At 48.5% G+C, this 18,645-nt stretch overlaps 8 non-coding genes across 8 annotated transcripts; all 8 read right to left on the bottom strand.

Moving 5' to 3' along the window:
- Positions 1-1,656: 1,656 nt before the first annotated feature.
- On the bottom strand, positions 1,657-1,768 carry TRNAL-CAA (transfer RNA leucine (anticodon CAA)). The gene is made up of 2 exons: positions 1,731-1,768; positions 1,657-1,702 (listed from the first exon to the last, which is right to left on the bottom strand). It is a non-coding gene; the product is annotated as a tRNA-Leu (tRNA).
- Positions 1,769-2,537: 769 nt separating this feature from the next.
- TRNAP-AGG (transfer RNA proline (anticodon AGG)) lies at positions 2,538-2,609 on the bottom strand. Its single transcript has one exon. It is a non-coding gene; the product is annotated as a tRNA-Pro (tRNA).
- Positions 2,610-5,241: 2,632 nt separating this feature from the next.
- TRNAL-CAA (transfer RNA leucine (anticodon CAA)) lies at positions 5,242-5,353 on the bottom strand. Its single transcript has 2 exons — positions 5,316-5,353; positions 5,242-5,287 (listed from the first exon to the last, which is right to left on the bottom strand). It is a non-coding gene; the product is annotated as a tRNA-Leu (tRNA).
- Positions 5,354-8,801: 3,448 nt separating this feature from the next.
- Positions 8,802-8,913, bottom strand: TRNAL-CAA (transfer RNA leucine (anticodon CAA)). Its single transcript has 2 exons — positions 8,876-8,913; positions 8,802-8,847 (listed from the first exon to the last, which is right to left on the bottom strand). It is a non-coding gene; the product is annotated as a tRNA-Leu (tRNA).
- Positions 8,914-9,679: 766 nt separating this feature from the next.
- Positions 9,680-9,751, bottom strand: TRNAP-AGG (transfer RNA proline (anticodon AGG)). The gene has a single exon. It is a non-coding gene; the product is annotated as a tRNA-Pro (tRNA).
- Positions 9,752-13,227: 3,476 nt separating this feature from the next.
- Positions 13,228-13,299, bottom strand: TRNAP-AGG (transfer RNA proline (anticodon AGG)). The gene has a single exon. It is a non-coding gene; the product is annotated as a tRNA-Pro (tRNA).
- A 2,621-nt stretch (positions 13,300-15,920) lies between these two features.
- Positions 15,921-16,032, bottom strand: TRNAL-CAA (transfer RNA leucine (anticodon CAA)). Its single transcript has 2 exons — positions 15,995-16,032; positions 15,921-15,966 (listed from the first exon to the last, which is right to left on the bottom strand). It is a non-coding gene; the product is annotated as a tRNA-Leu (tRNA).
- Positions 16,033-16,339: 307 nt separating this feature from the next.
- Positions 16,340-16,412, bottom strand: TRNAV-CAC (transfer RNA valine (anticodon CAC)). Its single transcript has one exon. It is a non-coding gene; the product is annotated as a tRNA-Val (tRNA).
- Positions 16,413-18,645: the final 2,233 nt, after the last annotated feature.

Raw genomic sequence — 18,645 nt, 5'->3', positions numbered from 1 at the left:
CTGCCGTAAGCTGGCGCAACTCCTCTTGGTGAGCTGTGACAGATGCCCCAGGAGCGTAGTACCTCACGATGGTGAGGGATAGACACAGTCTCTTTTATCTCAGCTTGCCTGTCAGGTGAGGCAGGAAATGCAAATACTGTGAAAAAGCCCAGCAACTCAAACCAGGGACCTTTCGCATGTGAGGTGCGCATGATAACCACTACACTACACAAACAGACACACTTGCCGGCTTGCTTCATGTGGCTATGCATTGTACTGGAACCACCACACTATGGAAACAGACACACCTGCTTGCTTTATGTGGCTATGCATTGGACTGGGATGCAAGGATGAGGGCCAATGTTCATGACGCTCAAAGCTGAGCCTTCCGGAACACGATCTCTTCCCTTGGAAGAAAGGAACTGGGATCACTTTCATTCCAAGAGGTGATTTCAGAACTGGACCCGAAATTACCATGGAGAAGCACTGTGCATTTAATGTTCCTACGAGCACTGCTGCTCCAGCACAGAAAAGCAGTTGCAAAGAAATCTTGCATACCTTCATGATGCTGAACCGTCTCGACGCCAGTATAAAGCATGTATTGCATTGCAACATGACATCTTACAAGAGTGAAAAGCAGAAACACTCCTGTTTAAAACACAGACTGAACCTATAAAGGTAGGGGTTTGTCTGGGATGTGAACCGAGGTCCTCTCACACCCGAAGCGAGAATCATACCCCTATACCAACTAGACTGCCGCTGCATAGTCATTTGAAACATCTTCTGAAGCGTCTTTCAGAAAAGCAGGGCCATTTGGAGGCTCTCTCTCTCTAAGCGTGCCATAGCAATTGATGTTTTCTGTCAAGGATTTTTTGTTTGTCTCTAGCAAGGCAAGAGGTAGTCAAAATGCCCTGTGCCAGTGAGGTGAACTAGGGCACTGATGTGAAAAGCAGACCCTTTCTGGTAGTTGTAACCCGCTGCAAGTCATGGACCCTTGCACCTTAGACTTCCCAACCAGAAGCACTGAAGGGCCTGCTAGCTCTTGAGCCAGAGGAGTATGCCTCTTGGATTCAAGCACACTTGCTCGATCAGCGCTCGATCAGGCGAGATTTATATTAGTGGCTCATAGGCCTGAAACACTCACCTGGGAGACGCAGGGTGGCTGATTTCCCGGAATGGCCCTTGATGGGGAAATCACCTCCTTTCCCCCGCCCCATTTCAGAATTGTGTGCTAGTCGCAAGACAGTGTTTAGGGGTTCATGGGTCCTGCCTACTCCCAGCTGCCTCTCTGTCTTCTTCATGTAAATTGCAAGTCACGAGGAGGCAGCATTGCCAATATGCTCCGCCCACCTAACCAAGAAACCTAGTTTGAGCTTGTCTGCCTCTGTTGTTGCAGGGGCAGAGTCTTCTTTGCCCAAAAGGTGGCAGGAGAGCCTCACTTCAAACGATAGAATCAACTGCTTAAGTAGAAACCAGCATGGTAGTTACAGTCATAAAGTGCAGCTCTAACAGAAGGTGTGCCTGAGACGCCCCTTCCAGTAATACACAGAATTTTTATTGAGGGCCCAGCCGATGGGTTGGTGGATTTCTCCTCACATGCCACAGCAGCTTCCAAAGATAGTGGTGTGAGGAGCTGGCTCTGCAAGCAGAGCAAGATTTAAGGGAAGAAAATACACCTGTCAGAAGTGGGATTTGAACCCACGCCTCCATGAAGAGACCAGAAGGCTCAGCTTCACTGAACATCAAGCTCTCTTGAGTCTGGCGCCTTAGACCACTCGGCCATCCTGACAGCCAAAACAGTGTGCAGGTCGGACTCTTCAGTCTGCACTTGTTGATTTTGCCGCTTGCAATGTTCCTATCAAAGTCACAGCTTTAAAGGCCCCACAATATAACATGGCCAAGAAAAAAAAAAAAAAAACAGAACAAGAAACAATGCACATGCACGACCACCGAGGGATGCAGATAACCTTTTAGCGTCCTGCAATAGTAAAGCACGTTTTACACAGGTCACAAGTTTTTAAAGGTCATTTCTGTCTAAGTGTGCATTGAGAGAGACTGAGGTTTTAGGGGGCAAACACAAAAGCTGCTGCTGCCAAGTGCTTCTGCCCGGTCTCAAACCTGGGACTTTTCGCGTGTGAGGCGAACGTGATAACCACTACACTACAGAAACAAGCTTGCTGATCTGACTGAAGGAGCACAGTTCCCCTCATATGTTTGCACGATTTCCTCTATACTTTATCAGCAGTTGCTCGGAATGCGAGGGGTAAGTGTGAAAATTGCAGCGGTGTCGGCCAGCATGCATACACTCAGACGTCCTGAAAAATCCCACAGCTGCGTGCAGAGACAGACAAATATCTGATGCCTAAATGCCAGGAAGGAGAGCCTGTGAAATCATCACACAGGGCGCACTGAGAGCAAGCAGGAAGGAAGCCAAGGCATTGTAATCCATTTTTCGCCTGAGGCAAAAAATATGTTTTGCGCAACAATGCTTCGAGTGGAATGAGAAATGTTGAGGGGTTGTGTATTTTGAGCAGGATTTGATTGTTTTCCGCTAAAATGGGCTCGTCCGGGATTTGAACCCGGGACCTCTCGCACCCTAAGCGAGAATCATACCCCTAGACCAACGAGCCTGGGCACTGAAATGCAACGGCTCCGACCCTGCTCGGAGGGTTGGTGACAGAGAGTGGGAGACTACATCCCAAAGCAAGAAACTGCACATGGTGCTCTCTTCTGCAGTACGACTAGAGTCATTTGCATGGTCTTCATCGAACATGACATAAAAAGCCTCTATCCTTTAGACATTTTGGCCCAGATTTACAAGAAAATGACTAAGCGCGACGCTGTGCCAAATTTGCAAGCCCCACGCGCCGTCATTTTCAAAATGCAGGAAAGCGCCGTATTTAGTAGAATACAGCGCACCCCTGTGCTTCCCCCTGCGCCAGCTCTAAATTAGCTGCTGAGCGCCAACGCAGCCGTTCTTGCACCATGGTACAAGGATGACTGCGTTGAGGGGGAAATTGTTTTTGTGCAGGAAGGGACACCTTCCTGCCCAAAAAAGAAATCTTCAATGGTGATTTGCTCTTACTTCTATGTGTGCTGCAGAATGCATCACACATAGAAAGAGCAAAAAGAAGGAGAAATTAAAACATTTCTCCTCAGTGTGCCACTCTAACGACACCCCTGGGATGGCGTTGGATTTTGGCGCTGACGCAGATTTACGCCAACTCCTAAATCTGGAGCAGCATCAAAATGCTATGGTGTTGCTGTGGCACACTCCCAAAAACACCCATTGCACGCCCCTTCCAGGGAACGCGCTGCGTGCTAAGGGGCCGTATTTACAAGGTGGTGTTAAGCCACAAAAAGTGGCTGAACGCCATCTTGTAAATACCGCGCAGTGCATAGTGCCACCGGGGCGTCACTAAAAGTGATGCTCCGGTGGCGATAGGGCCTTGTAAGTCTGGCACTTTATTTGCTCAAGGTGTGTGTTCTTGGTGAGGGCAGGAAAGCTATTTTCGCTCTCGTACCTTCCTTCCTTGGCTGGCTTGAATGCTGTAGGCTCAGGCTACATTGCAAAGGTCAAACAGTGAGCAACTGACTGCCGTAAGCTGGCGCAACTCCTCTTGGTGAGCTGTGACAGATGCCCCAGGAGCGTAGTACCTCACGATGGTGAGGGATAGACACAGTCTCTTTTATCTCAGCTTGCCTGTCAGGTGAGGCAGGAAATGCAAATACTGTGAAAAAGCCCAGTGACTAGAACCAGGAACCTTTCGCATGTGAGGTGCGCATGATAACCACTACACTACACAAGCAGACACACTTGCCGGCTTGCTTCATGTGGCTATGCATTGTACTGGAACCACCACACTATGGAAACAGACACACCTGCTTGCTTTATGTGGCTATGCATTGGACTGGGATGCAAGGATGAGGGCCAATGTTCATGACGCTCAAAGCTGAGCCTTCCGGAACACGATCTCTTCCCTTGGAAGAAAGGAACTGGGATCACTTTCATTCCAAGAGGTGATTTCAGAACTGGACCCGAAATTACCATGGAGAAGCACTGTGCATTTAATGTTCCTACGAGCACTGCTGCTCCAGCACAGAAAAGCAGTTGCAAAGAAATCTCGCATACCTTCATGATGCTGAACCGTCTCGACGCCAGTATAAAGCATGTATTGCATTGCAACATGACATCTTACAAGAGTGAAAAGCAGAAATACTCCTGTTTAAAACACAGACTGAACCTATAAAGGTAGGGGTTTGTCTGGGATTTGAACCGAGGTCCTCTCACACCCGAAGCGAGAATCATACCCCTATACCAACTAGACTGCCGCTGCATAGTCATTTGAAACATCTTCTGAAGCGTCTTTCAGAAAAGCAGGGCCATTTGGAGGCTCTCTCTCTCTAAGAGTGCCATAGCAATTGATGTTTTCTGTCAAGGATTTTTTATTTGTCTCTAGCAAGGCAAGAGGTAGTCAAAATGCCCTGTGCCAGTGAGCTGAACTAGGGCACTGATGTGAAAAGCAGACCCTTTCTGGTAGTTGTAACCCGCTGCAAGTCATGGACCCTTGCACCTTAGACTTCTCAACCAGAAGCACTGAAGGGCCTGCTAGCTCTTGAGCCAGAGGAGCATGCCTCTTGGATTCAAGCACACTTGCTCGATCAGCGCTCAATCAGCGCTCGATCAGGCGAGATTTATATTAGTGGCTCATAGGCCTGAAACACTCACCTGGGAGAAGCAGGGTGGCTGATTTCCCGGAATGGCCCTTGATGGAGAAATCACCTCCTTTCCCCCGCCTCATTTCAGAATTGTGTGCTAGTCGCAAGACAGTGTTCAGGGGTTCATGGGTACTGACTACTCCCAGCTGCCTCTCTGTCTTCTTCATGTAAATTGCAAGTCACGAGGAGGCACCATTGCCAATATGCTCCGCCCACCTAACCAAGAAACCTAGTTTGAGCTTGTCTGCCTGTGTTGTTGCAGGGGCAGAGTCTTCTTTGCCCAAAAGGTGGCAGGAGAGCCTCACTTCAAACAATAGAATCAACTGCTTAAGTAGAAACCAGCATGGTAGTTACTGTCATAAAGTGCAGCTCTAACAGAAGGTGTGCCTGAGACGCCCCTTCCAGTAATACACAGAATTTTGATTGAGGGCCCAGCCGATGGGTTGGTGGATTTCTCCTCACATGCCACAGCAGCTTCCAAAGATAGTGGTGTGAGGAGCTGGCTCTGCAAGCAGAGCAAGATTTAAGGGAAGAAAATACACCTGTCAGAAGTGGGATTTGAACCCACGCCTCCATGAAGAGACCAGAAGGCTCAGCTTCACTGAAGATCAAGCTCTCTTGAGTCTGGCGCCTTAGACCACTCGGCCATCCTGACTGCCAAAACAGTGTGCAGGTCGGACTCTTCAGTCTGCACTTGTTGATTTTGCCGCTTGCAATGTTCCTATCAAAGTCACAGCTTTAAAGGCCCCACAATATAACATGGCCAAGAAAAAAAAAAAAAAACAGAACAAGAAACAATGCACATGCACGACCACCGAGGGATGCAGATAACTTTTTAGCGTCCTGCAATAGTAAAGCACGTTTTACATAGGTCACAAGTTTTTAAAGGTCATTTCTGTCTAAGTGTGCATTGAGAGAGACTGAGGTTTTAGGGAGCAAACACAAAAGCTGCTGCTGCCAAGTGTTTCTGCCCGGTCTCAAACCTGGGACTTTTCGCGTGTGAGGCGAACGTGATAACCACTACACTACAGAAACAAGCTTGCTGATTTGACTGAAGGAGCACAGTTCCCCTCATATGTTTGCACGATTTTCTCTATACTTTATCAGCAGTTGCTCGGAATGCGAGGGGTAAGTGTGAAAATTGCAGCGGTGTCGGCCAGCATGCATACATTCAGACGTCCTGAAAAATCCCACAGCTGCGGGCAGAGACAGACTGATGCCTAAATGCCAGGAAGGAGAGCCTGTGAAATCATCACACAGGGCACACTGAGAGCAAGCAGGAAGGAAGCCAAGGCATTGTAATCCATTTTTCGCCTGAGGCAAAAAATATGTTTTGCGCAACAATGCTTCGAGTGGAATGAGAAATGTTGAGGGGTTGTGTATTTTGAGCAGGATTTGATTGTTTTCCGCTAAAATGGGCTCGTCCGGGATTTGAACCCGGGACCTCTCACACCCTAAGCGAGAATCATACCCCTAGACCAACGAACCTGGGCACAGAAATGCAACGGCTCCGACCCTGCTCGGAGGATTGGTGACACAGAGTGGGAGACTACATCCCAAAGCAAGAAACTGCACATGGTACTCTCTTCTGCAGTACGACTAGAGTCATTTGCATGGTCTTCATCGAACATGACATAAAAAGCCTCTATCCTTTAGACATTTTGGCCCAGATTTACAAGAAAATTACTAAGCGCGACGCTTTGCCAAATTTGCAAGCCCCACGTGCCGTCATTTTCAAAATGCAGGAAAGCGCCGAATTTAGTAGAATACAGCGCACCCCTGTGCTTCCCCCTGCGCCAGCTCTAAATTAGCTGCTGAGCGCCAACGCAGCCGTTCTTGCACCATGGTACAAGGATGACTGCGTTGAGGGGGAAATTGTTTTTGTGCAGGAAGGGACACCTTCCTGCCCAAAAAAAAAATCTTCAATGGTGATTTGCTCTTACTTCTATGTGTGCTGCAGAATGCATCACACATAGAAAGAGCAAAAACAAGGAGAAATGAAAACATTTCTCCTCAGTGCGCCACTCTAACGACACCCCTGGGATGGCGTTGGATTTTGGCGCTGACGCAGATTTACGCCAACTCCTAAATCTGGAGCAGCATCAAAATGCTATGGTGTTGCTGTGGCACACTCCCAACAACACCCATTGCACGCCCCTTCCAGGGAACGCGCTGCGTGCTAAGGGGCCGTATTTACAAGGTGGTGTTAAGCCACAAAACGTGGCTGAACGCCATCTTGTAAATACCGCGCAGTGCATAGTGCCACCGGGGCGTCACTAAAAGTGATGCTCCGGTGGCGATAGGGCCTTGTAAGTCTGGCACTTTATTTGCTCAAGGTGTGTGTTCTTGGTGAGGGCAGGAAAGCTATTTTCGCTCTCGTACCTTCCTTCCTTGGCTGGCTTGAATGCTGTAGGCTCAGGCTTCATTGCAAAGGTCAAACAGTGAGCAACTGACTGCCGTAAGCTGGCGCAACTCCTCTTGGTGAGCTGTGACAGATGCCCCAGGAGCGTAGTACCTCACGATGGTGAGGGATAGACACAGTCTCTTTTATCTCAGCTTGCCTGTCAGGTGAGGCAGGAAATGCAAATACTATGAAAAAGCCCAGCAACTCGAACCAGGGACCTCTCGCATGGGAGGTGCGCATGATAACCACTACACTACACAAACAGACACACTTGCTGGATTGCTTCATGTGGCTATGCATTGTACTGGAACCACCACACTATGGAAACAGACACACCTGCTTGCTTTATGTGGCTATGCATTGGACTGGGATGCAAGGATGAGGGCCAATGTTCATGACGCTCAAAGCTGAGCCTTCCGGAACACGATCTCTTCCCTTGGAAGAAAGGAACTGGGATCACTTTCATTCCAAGAGGTGATTTCAGAACTGGACCCGAAATTACCATGGAGAAGCACTGTGCATTTAATGTTCCTACGAGCACTGCTGCTCCAGCACAGAAAAGCAGTTGCAAAGAAATATCGCATACCTTGATGATGCTGAACCGTCTCGACGCCAGTATAAAGCATGTATTGCATTGCAACATGACATCTTACAAGAGTGAAAAGCAGAAACACTCCTGTTTAAAACACAGACTGAACCTATAAAGGTAGGGGTTTGTCTGGGATTTGAACCAAGGTCCTCTCACACCCGAAGCGAGAATCATACCCCTATACCAACTAGACTGCCGCTGCATAGTCATTTGAAACATCTTCTGAAGCGTCAAAAGCAGGGCCATTTGGAGGCTCTCTCTCTCTAAGCGTGCCATAGCAATTGATGTTTTCTGTCAAGGATTTTTTGTTTGTCTCTAGCAAGGCAAGAGGTAGTCAAAATGCCCTGTGCCAGTGAGCTGAACTAGGGCACTGATGTGAAAAGCAGACCCTTTCTGGTAGTTGTAACCCGCTGCAAGTCATGGACCCTTGCACCTTAGACTTCCCAACCAGAAGCACTGAAGGGCCTGCTAGCTCTTGAGCCAGAGGAGCATGCCTCTTGGATTCAAGCACACTTGCTCGATCAGCGCTCTATCATGTGAGATTTATATTAGTGGCTCATAGGCCTGAAACACTCACCTGGGAGACGCAGGGTGGCTGATTTCCCGGAATGGCCCTTGATGGGGAAATCACCTCCTTTCCCCCGCCTCATTTCAGAATTGTGTGCTAGTCGCAAGACAGTGTTCAGGGGTTCATGGGTACTGCCTACTCCCAGCTGCCTCTCTGTCTTCTTCATGTAAATTGCAAGTCACGAGGAGGCACCATTGCCAATATGCTCCGCCCACCTAACCAAGAAACCTAGTTTGAGCTTGTCTGCCTGTGTTGTTGCAGGGGCAGAGTCTTCTTTGCCCAAAAGGTGGCAGGAGAGCCTCACTTCAAACGATAGAATCAACTGCTTAAGTAGGAACCAGCATGGTAGTTACTGTCATAAAGTGCAGCTCTAACAGAAGGTGTGCCTGAGACGCCCCTTCCAGTAATACACAGAATTTTGATTGAGGGCCCAGCCAATGGGTTGGTGGATTTCTCCTCACATGCCACAGCAGCTTCCAAAGATAGTGGTGTGAGGAGCTGGCTCTGCAAGCAGAGCAAGATTTAAGGGTAGAAAATACACCTGTCAGAAGTGGGATTTGAACCCACGCCTCCATGAAGAGACCAGAAGGCTCAGCTTCACTGAAGATCAAGCTCTCTTGAGTCTGGCGCCTTAGACCACTCGGCCATCCTGACAGCCAAAACAGTGTGCAGGTCAGACTCTTCAGTCTGCACTTGTTGATTTTGCCGCTTGCAATGTTCCTATCAAAGTCACAGCTTTAAAGGCCCCACAATATAACATGGGCAAGAAAAAAAAAAAAACAGAACAAGAAACAATGCACATGCACGACCACCGAGGGATGCAGATAACTTTTTAGCGTCCTGCAATAGTAAAGCACGTTTTACACAGGTCACAAGTTTTTAAAGGTCATTTCTGTCTAAGTGTGCATTGAGAGAGACTGAGGTTTTAGGGAGCAAACACAAAAGCTGCTGCTGCCAAGTGTTTCTGCCCGGTCTCAAACCGGGGACTTTTCGCGTGTGAGGCAAACGTGATAACCACTACACTACAGAAACAAGCTTGCTGATTTGACTGAAGGAGCACAGTTCCCCTCATATGTTTGCACGATTTCCTCTATACTTTATCAGCAGTTGCTCGGAATGCGAGGGGTAAGTGTGAAAATTGCAGCGGTGTCGGCCAGCATGCATACACTCAGACGTCCTGAAAAATCCCACAGCTGCGGGCAGAGACAGACAAATATCTGATGCCTAAATGCCAGGAAGGAGAGCCTGTGAAATCATCACACAGGGCGCACTGAGAGCAAGCAGGAAGGAAGCCAAGGCATTGTAATCCATTTTTCGCCTGAGGCAAAAAATATGTTTTGCGCAACAATGCTTCGAGTGGAATGAGAAATGTTGAGGGGTTGTGTATTTTGAGCAGGATTTGATTGTTTTCCGCTAAAATGGGCTCGTCCGGGATTTGAACCCGGGACCTCTCGCACCCTAAGCGAGAATCATACCCCTAGACCAACGAGCCTGGGCACAGAAATGCAATGGCTAAGACCCTGCTCGGAGGTTTGGTGGCAGAGAGTGGGAGACTACATCCCAAAGCAAGAAACTGCACATGGTGCTCTCTTCTGCAGTACGACTAGAGTCATTTGCATGGTCTTCATCGAACATGACATAAAAAGCCTCTATCCTTTAGACATTTTGGCCCAGATTTACAAGAAAATGACTAAGCGCGACGCTGTGCCAAATTTGCAAGCCCCACGCGCCGTCATTTTCAAAATGCAGGGAAGCGCCGTATTTAGTAGAATACAGCGCACCCCTGTGCTTCCCCCTCCGCCAGCTCTAAATTAGCTGCTGAGCGCCAATGCAGCCGTTCTTGCACCATGGTAGAAGGATGACTGCGTTGAGGGGGAAATTGTTTTTGTGCAGGAAGGGACACCTTCCTGCCCCAAAAAAAAATCTTCAATGGTGATTTGCTCTTACTTCTATGTGTGCTGCAGAATGCATCACACATAGAAAGAGCAAAAACAAGGAGAAATGAAAACATTTCTCCTCAGTGCGCCACTCTAACGACACCCCTGGGATGGCGTTGGATTTTGGCGCTGACGCAGATTTACGCCAACTCCTAAATCTGGAGCAGCATCAAAATGCTATGGTGTTGCTGTGGCACACTCCCAACAACACCCATTGCACGCCCCTTCCAGGGAACGCGCTGTGTGCTAAGGGGCCGTATTTACAAGGTGGTGTTAAGCCAAAAAAAGTGGCTGAACGCCATCTTGTAAATACCGCGCAGTGCATAGTGCCACCGGGGCGTCACTAAAAGTGATGCTCCGGTGGCGATAGGGCCTTGTAAGTCTGGCACTTTATTTGCTCAAGGTGTGTGTTCTTGGTGAGGGCAGGAAAGCTATTTTCGCTCTCGTACCTTCCTTCCTTGGCTGGCTTGAATGCTGTAGGCTCAGGCTTCATTGCAAAGGTCAAACAGTGAGCAACTGACTGCCGTAAGCTGGCGCAACTCCTCTTGGTGAGCTGTGACAGATGCCCCAGGAGCGTAGTACCTCACGATGGTGAGGGATAGACACAGTCTCTTTTATCTCAGCTTGCCTGTCAGGTGAGGCAGGAAATGCAAATACTGTGAAAAAGCCCAGCGACTCGAACCAGGGACCTTTCGCATGTGAGGTGCGCATGATAACCACTACACTACACAAACAGACACACTTGCCGGCTTGCTTCATGTGGCTATGCATTGTACTGGAACCACCACACTATGGAAACAGATACACCTGCTTGCTTTATGTGGCTATGCATTAGACTGGGATGCAAGGATGAGGGCCAATGTTCATGACGCTCAAAGCTGAGCCTTCCGGAACACGATCTCTTCCCTTGGAAGAAAGGAACTGGGATCACTTTCATTCCAAGAGGTGATTTCAGAACTGGACCCGAAATTACCATGGAGAAGCACTGTGCATTTAATGTTGATACGAGCACTGCTGCTCCAGCACAGAAAAGCAGTTGCAAAGAAATCTCGCATACCTTCATGATGCTGAACCGTCTCGACGCCAGTATAAAGCATGTATTGCATTGCAACATGACATCTTACAAGAGTGAAAAGCAGAAATACTCCTGTTTAAAACAGAGACTGAACCTATAAAGTTAGGGGTTTGTCTGGGATTTGAACCGAGGTCCTCTCACACCCGAAGCGAGAATCACACCCCTATACCAACTAGACTGCCGCTGCATAGTCATTTGAAACATCTTCTGAAGCGTCTCTCTCTCTAAGCGTGCCATAGCAATTGATGTTTTCTGTCAAGGATTTTTTGTTTGTCTCTAGCAAGGCAAGAGGTAGTCAAAACGCCCTGTGCCAGTGAGCTGAACTAGGGCACTGATGTGAAAAGCAGACCCTTTCTGGTAGTTGTAACCCGCTGCAAGTCATGGACCCTTGCACCTTAGACTTCCCAACCAGAAGCACTGAAGGGCCTGCTAGCTCTTGAGCCAGAGGAGCATGCCTCTTGGATTCAAGCACACTTGCTCGATCAGCGCTCGATCAGGCGAGATTTATATTAGTGGCTCATAGGCCTGAAACACTCACCTGGGAGACGCAGGGTGGCTGATTTCCCGGAATGGCCCTTGATGGGGAAATCACCTCCTTTCCCCCGCCTCATTTCAGAATTGTGTGCTAGTCGCAAGACAGTGTTCAGGGGTTCATGGGTACTGCCTACTACCAGCTGCCTCTCTGTCTTCTTCATGTAAATTGCAAGTCACGAGGAGGCACCATTGCCAATATGCTCCGCCCACCTTACCAAGAAACCTAGTTTGAGCTTGTCTGCCTGTGTTGTTGCAGGGGCAGTGTCTTCTTTGCCCAAAAGGTGGCAGGAGAGCCTCACTTCAAACGACAGAATCAACTGCTTAAGTAGAAACCAGCATGGTAGTTACTGTCATAAAGTGCAGCTCTAACAGAAGGTGTGCCTGAGACGCCCCTTCCAGTAATACAGAGAATTTTGATTGAGGGCCCAGCCGATGGGTTGGTGGATTTCTCCTCACATGCCACAGCAGCTTCCAAAGATAGTGGTGTGAGGAGCTGGCTCTGCAAGCAGAGCAAGATTTAAGGGAAGAAAATACACCTGTCAGAAGGGGGATTTGAACCCACGCCTCCATGAAGAGACCAGAAGGCTCAGCTTCACTGAAGATCAAGCTCTCTTGAGTCTGGCGCCTTAGACCACTCGGCCATCCTGACAGCCAAAACAGTGTGCAGGTCGGACTCTTCAGTCTGCACTTGTTGATTTTGCCGCTTGCAATGTTCCTATCAAAGTCACAGCTTTAAAGGCCCCACAATATAACATGGCCAAGAAAAAAAAAAAAAAACAGAACAAGAAACAATGCACATGCACGACCACCGAGGGATGCAGATAACTTTTTAGCGTCCTGCAATAGTAAAGCACATTTTACACAGGTCACAAGTTTTTAAAGGTCATTTCTGTCTAAGTGTGCATTGAGAGAGACTGAGGTTTTAGGGAGCAAACACAAAAGCTGCTGCTTCCAAGTGTTTCTGCCCGGTCTCGAACCGGGGATTTTTCGCATGTGAGGCAAACGCGATAACCACTACACTACAGAAACAAGCTTGCTGGTTTGACTGAAGGAGCACAGTTCCCCTCATATGTTTGCACGATTTCCTCTACTGTATACTTTATCAGCAGTTGCTCGGAATGCGAGGGGTAAGTGTGAAAATTGCAGCGGTGTCAGCCAGCATGCATACACTCAGACGTCCTGAAAAATCCCACAGCTGCGGGCAGAGACAGACAAATATCTGATGCCTAAATGCCAGGAAGGAGAGCCTGTGAAATCATCACACAGGGCGCACTGAGAGCAAGCAGGAAGGAAGCCAAGGCATTGTAATCCATTTTTCGCCTGAGGCAAAAAATATGTTTTGCGCAACAATGCTTCGAGTGGAATGAGAAATGTTGAGGGGTTGTGTATTTTGAGGAGGATTTGATTGTTTTCTGCTAAAATGGGCTCGTCCGGGATTTGAACCCGGGACCTCTCGCACCCTAAGCGAGAATCATACCCCTAGACCAACGTGCCAGGGGACAGAAATGCAACGGCTCCGACCCTGCTCGGAGGTTTGGTGACAGAGAGTGGGAGACTACATCCCAAAGCAAGAAACTGCACATGGTGCTCTCTTCTGCAGTACGACTAGAGTCATTTGCATGGTCTTCATCGAACATGACATAAAAAGCCTCTATCCTTTAGACATTTTGGCCCAGATTTACAAGAAAATGACTAAGCGCGACGCTGTGCCAAATTTTCAAGCCCCACGCGCCGTCATTTTCAAAATGCAGGGAAGCACCGTATTTAGTAGAATACAGCGCACCCCTGTGCTTCCCCCTCCGCCAGCTCTAAATTAGCTGCTGAGCGCCAATGCAGCCGTTCTTGCACCATGGTACAAGGATGACTGCGTTGAGGGGGAAATTGTTTTTGTGCAGGAAGGGACACCTTCCTGCCCAAAAAAAAAATCTTCAATGGTGATTTGCTCTTACTTCTATGTGTGCTGCAGAATGCATCACACATAGAAAGAGCAAAAACAAGGAGAAATGAAAACATTTCTCCTCAGTGCGCCACTCTAACGACACCCCTGGGATGGCGTTGGATTTTGGCGCTGACGCAGACTTACGCCAACTCCTAAATCTGGAGCAGCATCAAAATGCTATGGTGTTGCTGTTGCACACTCCCAACAACACCCATTGCACGCCCCTTCCAGGGAACGCGCTGCGTGCTAAGGGGCCGTATTTACAAGGTGGTGTTAAGCCACAAAAAGTGGCTGAACGCCATCTTGTAAATACCGTGCAGTGCATAGTGCCACCGGGGCATCACTAAAAGTGATGCTCCGGTGGCGATAGGGCCTTGTAAGTCTGGCACTTTATTTGCTCAAGGTGTGTGTTCTTGGTGAGGGCAGGAAAGCTATTTTCGCTCTCGTACCTTCCTTCCTTGGCTGGCTTGAATGCTGAAGGCTCAGGCTTCATTGCAAAGGTCAAACAGTGAGCAACTGACTGCCGTAAGCTGGCGCAACTCCTCTTGGTGAGCTGTGACAGATGCCCCAGGAGCATAGTACCTCACGATGGTGAGGAATAGACACAGTCTCTTTTATCTCAGTTTGCCTGTCAGGTGAGGCAGGAAATGCAAATACTGTGAAAAAGCCCAGCGACTCGAACCAGGGACCTTTCGCATGTGAGGTGCGCATGATAACCACTACACTACACAAACAGACACACTTGCCGGCTTCCTTCATGTGGCTATGCATTGTACTGGAACCACCACACTATGGAAACAGACACACCTGCTTGCTTTATGTGGCTATGCATTGGACTGGGATGCAAGGATGAGGGCCAATGTTCATGACGCTCAAAGCTGAGCCTTCCGGAACACGATCTCTTCCCTTGGAAGAAAGGAACTGGGATCACTTTCATTCCAAGAGGTGATTTCAGAACTGGACCCGAAATTACCATGGAGAAGCACTGTGCATTTAATGTTCCTACGAGCACTGCTGCTCCAGCATAGAAAAGCAGTTGCAAAGAAATCTCGCATACCTTCATGATGCTGAACCGTCTCGACGCCAGTATAAAGCATGTATTGCATTGCAACATGACATCTTACAAGAGTGAAAAGCAGAAATACTCCTGTTTAAAACACAGACTGAACCTATAAAGGTAGGGGTTTGTCTGGGATTTGAACCAAGGTCCTCTCACACCCGAAGCGAGAATCATACCCCTATACCAACTAGACTGCCGCTGCATAGTCATTTGAAACATCTTCTGAAGCGTCTTTCCGAAAAGCAGGGCCATTTGGAGGCTCTCTCTCTCTAAGCGTGCCATAGCAATTGATGTTTTCTGTCAAGGATTTTTTGTTTGTCTCTAGCAAGGCAAGAGGTAGTCAAAATGCCCTGTGCCAGTGAGCTGAACTAGGGCACTGATGTGAAAAGCAGACCCTTTCTGGTTGTTGTAACCCGCTGCAAGTCATGGACCCTTGCACCTTCGACTTCCCAACCAGAAGAACTGAAGGGCCTGCTAGCTCTTGAGCCAGAGGAGCATGCCTCTTGGATTCAAGCACACTTGCTCGATCAGCGCTCGATCAGGCGAGATTTATATTAGTGGCTCATAGGCCTGAAACACTCACCTGGGAGACGCAGGGTGGCTGATTTCCCGGAATGGCCCTTGATGGGGAAATCACCTCCTTTCCCCCGCCTCATTTCAGAATTGTGTGCTAGTCGCAAGACAGTGTTCAGGGGTTCATGGGTACTGCCTACTCCCAGCTGCCTCTCTGTCTTCTTCATGTAAATTGCAAGTCACGAAGAGGCACCATTGCCAATATGCTCCACCCACCTTACCAAGAAACCTAGTTTGAGCTTGTCTGCCTGTGTTGTTGCAGGGGCAGTGTCTTCTTTGCCCAAAAGGTGGCAGGAGAGCCTCACTTCAAACGATAGAATCAACTGCTTAAGTAGAAACCAGCATGGTAGTTACTGTCATAAAGTGCAGCTCTAACAGAAGGTGTGCCTGAGACGCCCCTTCCAGTAATACACAGAATTTTGATTGAGGGCCCAGCCGATGGGTTGGTGGATTTCTCCTCACATGCCACAGCAGCTTCCAAAGATAGTGGTGTGAGGAGCTGGCTCTGCAAGCAGAGCAAGATTTAAGGGAAGAAAATACACCTGTCAGAAGTGGGATTTGAACCCACGCCTCCATGAAGAGACCAGAAGGCTCAATTTCACTGAAGATCAAGCTCTCTTGAGTCTGGCGCCTTACACCACTCGGCCATCCTGACAGCCAAAACAGTGTGCAGGTCGGACTCTTCAGTCTGCACTTGTTGATTTTGCCGCTTGCAATGTTCCTATCAAAGTCACAGCTTTAAAGGCCCCACAATATAACATGGCCAAGAAAAAAAAAAAAAAACAGAACAAGAAACAATGCACATGCACGACCACCGAGGGATGCAGATAACTTTTTAGCGTCCTGCAATAGTAAAGCACGTTTTACACAGGTCACAAGTTTTTAAAGGTCATTTCTGTCTAAGTGTGCATTGAGAGAGACTGAGGTTTTAGGGAGCAAGCACAAAAGCTGCTGCTTCCAAGTGTTTCTGCCCGGTCTCGAACCGGGGACCTTTCGCGTGTGAGGCGAACGTGATAACCACTACACTACAGAAACAAGCTTGCTGGTTTGACTGAAGGAGCACAGTTCCCCTCATATGTTTGCACGATTTCCTCTATACTTTATCAGCAGTTGCTCGGAATGCGAGGGGTAAGTGTGAAAATTGCAGCGGTGTCAGCCAGCATGCATACACTCAGACGTCCTGAAAAATCCCACAGCTGCGGGCAGAGACAGACAAATATCTGATGCCTAAATGCCAGGAAGGAGAGCCTGTGAAATCATCACACAGGGCGCACTGAGAGCAAACAGGAAGGAAGCCAAGGCATTGTAATCCATTTTTCGCCTGAGGCAAAAAATATGTTTTGCGCAACAATGCTTCGAGTGGAATGAGAAATGTTGAGGGGTTGTGTATTTTGAGCAGGATTTGATTGTTTTCCGCTAAAATGGGCTCGTCCGGGATTTGAACCTGGACCTCGCGCCCCCTAAGCGAGAATCATACCCCTGGACCAACGAGCCTCAGCACAGAAATGCAACGGCTCCGACCCTGCTCGGAGGTTTGGTGACAGAGAGTGGGAGACTACATCCCAAAGCAAGAAACTGCACATGGTGCTCTCTTCTGCAGTACGACTAGAGTCATTTGCATGGTCTTCATCGAACATGACATAAAAAGCCTCTATCCTTTAGACATTTTGGCCCAGATTTACAAGAAAATGACTAAGCGCGACGCTGTGCCAAATTTGCAAGCCCCACGCGCCGTCATTTTCAAAATGCAGGGAAGCGCCGTATTTAGTAGAATACAGCGCACCCCTGTGCTTCCCCCTGCGCCAGCTCTAAATTAGCTGCTGAGCGCCAATGCAGCCGTTCTTGCACCATGGTACAAGGATGACTGCGTTGAGGGGGAAATTGTTTTTGTGCAGGAAGGGACACCTTCCTGCCCAAAAAAAAAATCTTCGATGGTGATTTGCTCTTACTTCTATGTGTGCTGCAGAATGCATCACACATAGAAAGAGCAAAAACAAGGAGAAATGAAAACATTTCTCCTCAGTGCGCCACTCTAACGACACCCCTGGGATGGCCTTGGATTTTGGCGCTGACGCAGATTTACGCCAACTCCTAAATCTGGAGCAGCATCAAAATGCTATGGTGTTGCTGTGGCACACTCCCAACAACACCCATTGCACGCCCCTTCCAGGGAACGCGCTGCGTGCTAAGGGGCCGTATTTACAAGGTGGTGTTCAGCCACGAAAAGTGGCTGAACGCCATCTTGTAAATACCGCGCAGTGCATAGTGCCACCGGGGCGTCACTAAAAGTGATGCTCCGGTGGCGATAGGGCCTTGTAAGTCTGGCACTTTATTTGCTCAAGGTGTGTGTTCTTGGTGAGGGCAGGAAAGCTATTTTCGCTCTCGTACCTTCCTTCCTTGGCATGCTTGAATGCTGTAGGCTCAGGCTTCATTGCAAAGGTCAAACAGTGAGCAACTGACTGCCGTAAGCTGGCGCAACTCCTCTTGGTGATCTGTGACAGATGCCCCAGGAGCCTAGTACCTCACGATGGTGAGGGATAGACACAGTCTCTTTTATCTCAGCTTGCCTGTCAGGTGAGGCAGGAAATGCAAATACTGTAAAAAAGCCCAGCGACTCGAACCAGTGACCTTTCGCACGTGAGGTGCGCATGATAACCACTACACTACACAAACAGACACACTTGCCGGCTTGCTTCATGTGGCTATGCATTGTACTGGAACCACCACACTATGGAAACAGACACACCTGCTTGCTTTATGTGGCTATGCATTGGACTGGGATGCAAGGATGAGGGCCAATGTTCATGACGCTCAAAGCTGAGCCTTCCGGAACACGATCTCTTCCCTTGGAAGAAAGGAACTGGGATCACTTTCATTCCAAGAGGTGATTTCAGAACTGGACCCGAAATTACCATGGAGAAGCACTGTGCATTTAATGTTCCTACGAGCACTGCTGCTCCAGCACAGAAAAGCAGTTGCAAAGAAATCTCGCATACCTTCATGATGCTGAACCGTCTCGACGCCAGTATAAAGCATGTATTGCATTGCAACATGACATCTTACAAGAGTGAAAAGCAGAAATACTCCTGTTTAAAACACAGACTGAACCTATAAAGGTAAGGGTTTGTCTGGGATTTGAACCGAGGTCCTCTCACACCCGAAGCGAGAATCATACCCTTATACCAACTAGACTGCCGCTGCATAGTCATTTGAAACATCTTCTGAAGCGTCTTTCCGAAAAGCAGGGCCATTTGGAGGCTCTCTCTCT

This window comes from Pleurodeles waltl, unplaced genomic scaffold (genome assembly GCF_031143425.1).
Source record: "Pleurodeles waltl isolate 20211129_DDA unplaced genomic scaffold, aPleWal1.hap1.20221129 scaffold_91, whole genome shotgun sequence".
NCBI lineage: Eukaryota > Metazoa > Chordata > Amphibia > Caudata > Salamandridae > Pleurodeles > Pleurodeles waltl.
The sequence above is the reverse complement of the archived record's forward strand: the minus strand, read 5'-3'. Positions and strand labels throughout refer to the sequence as shown.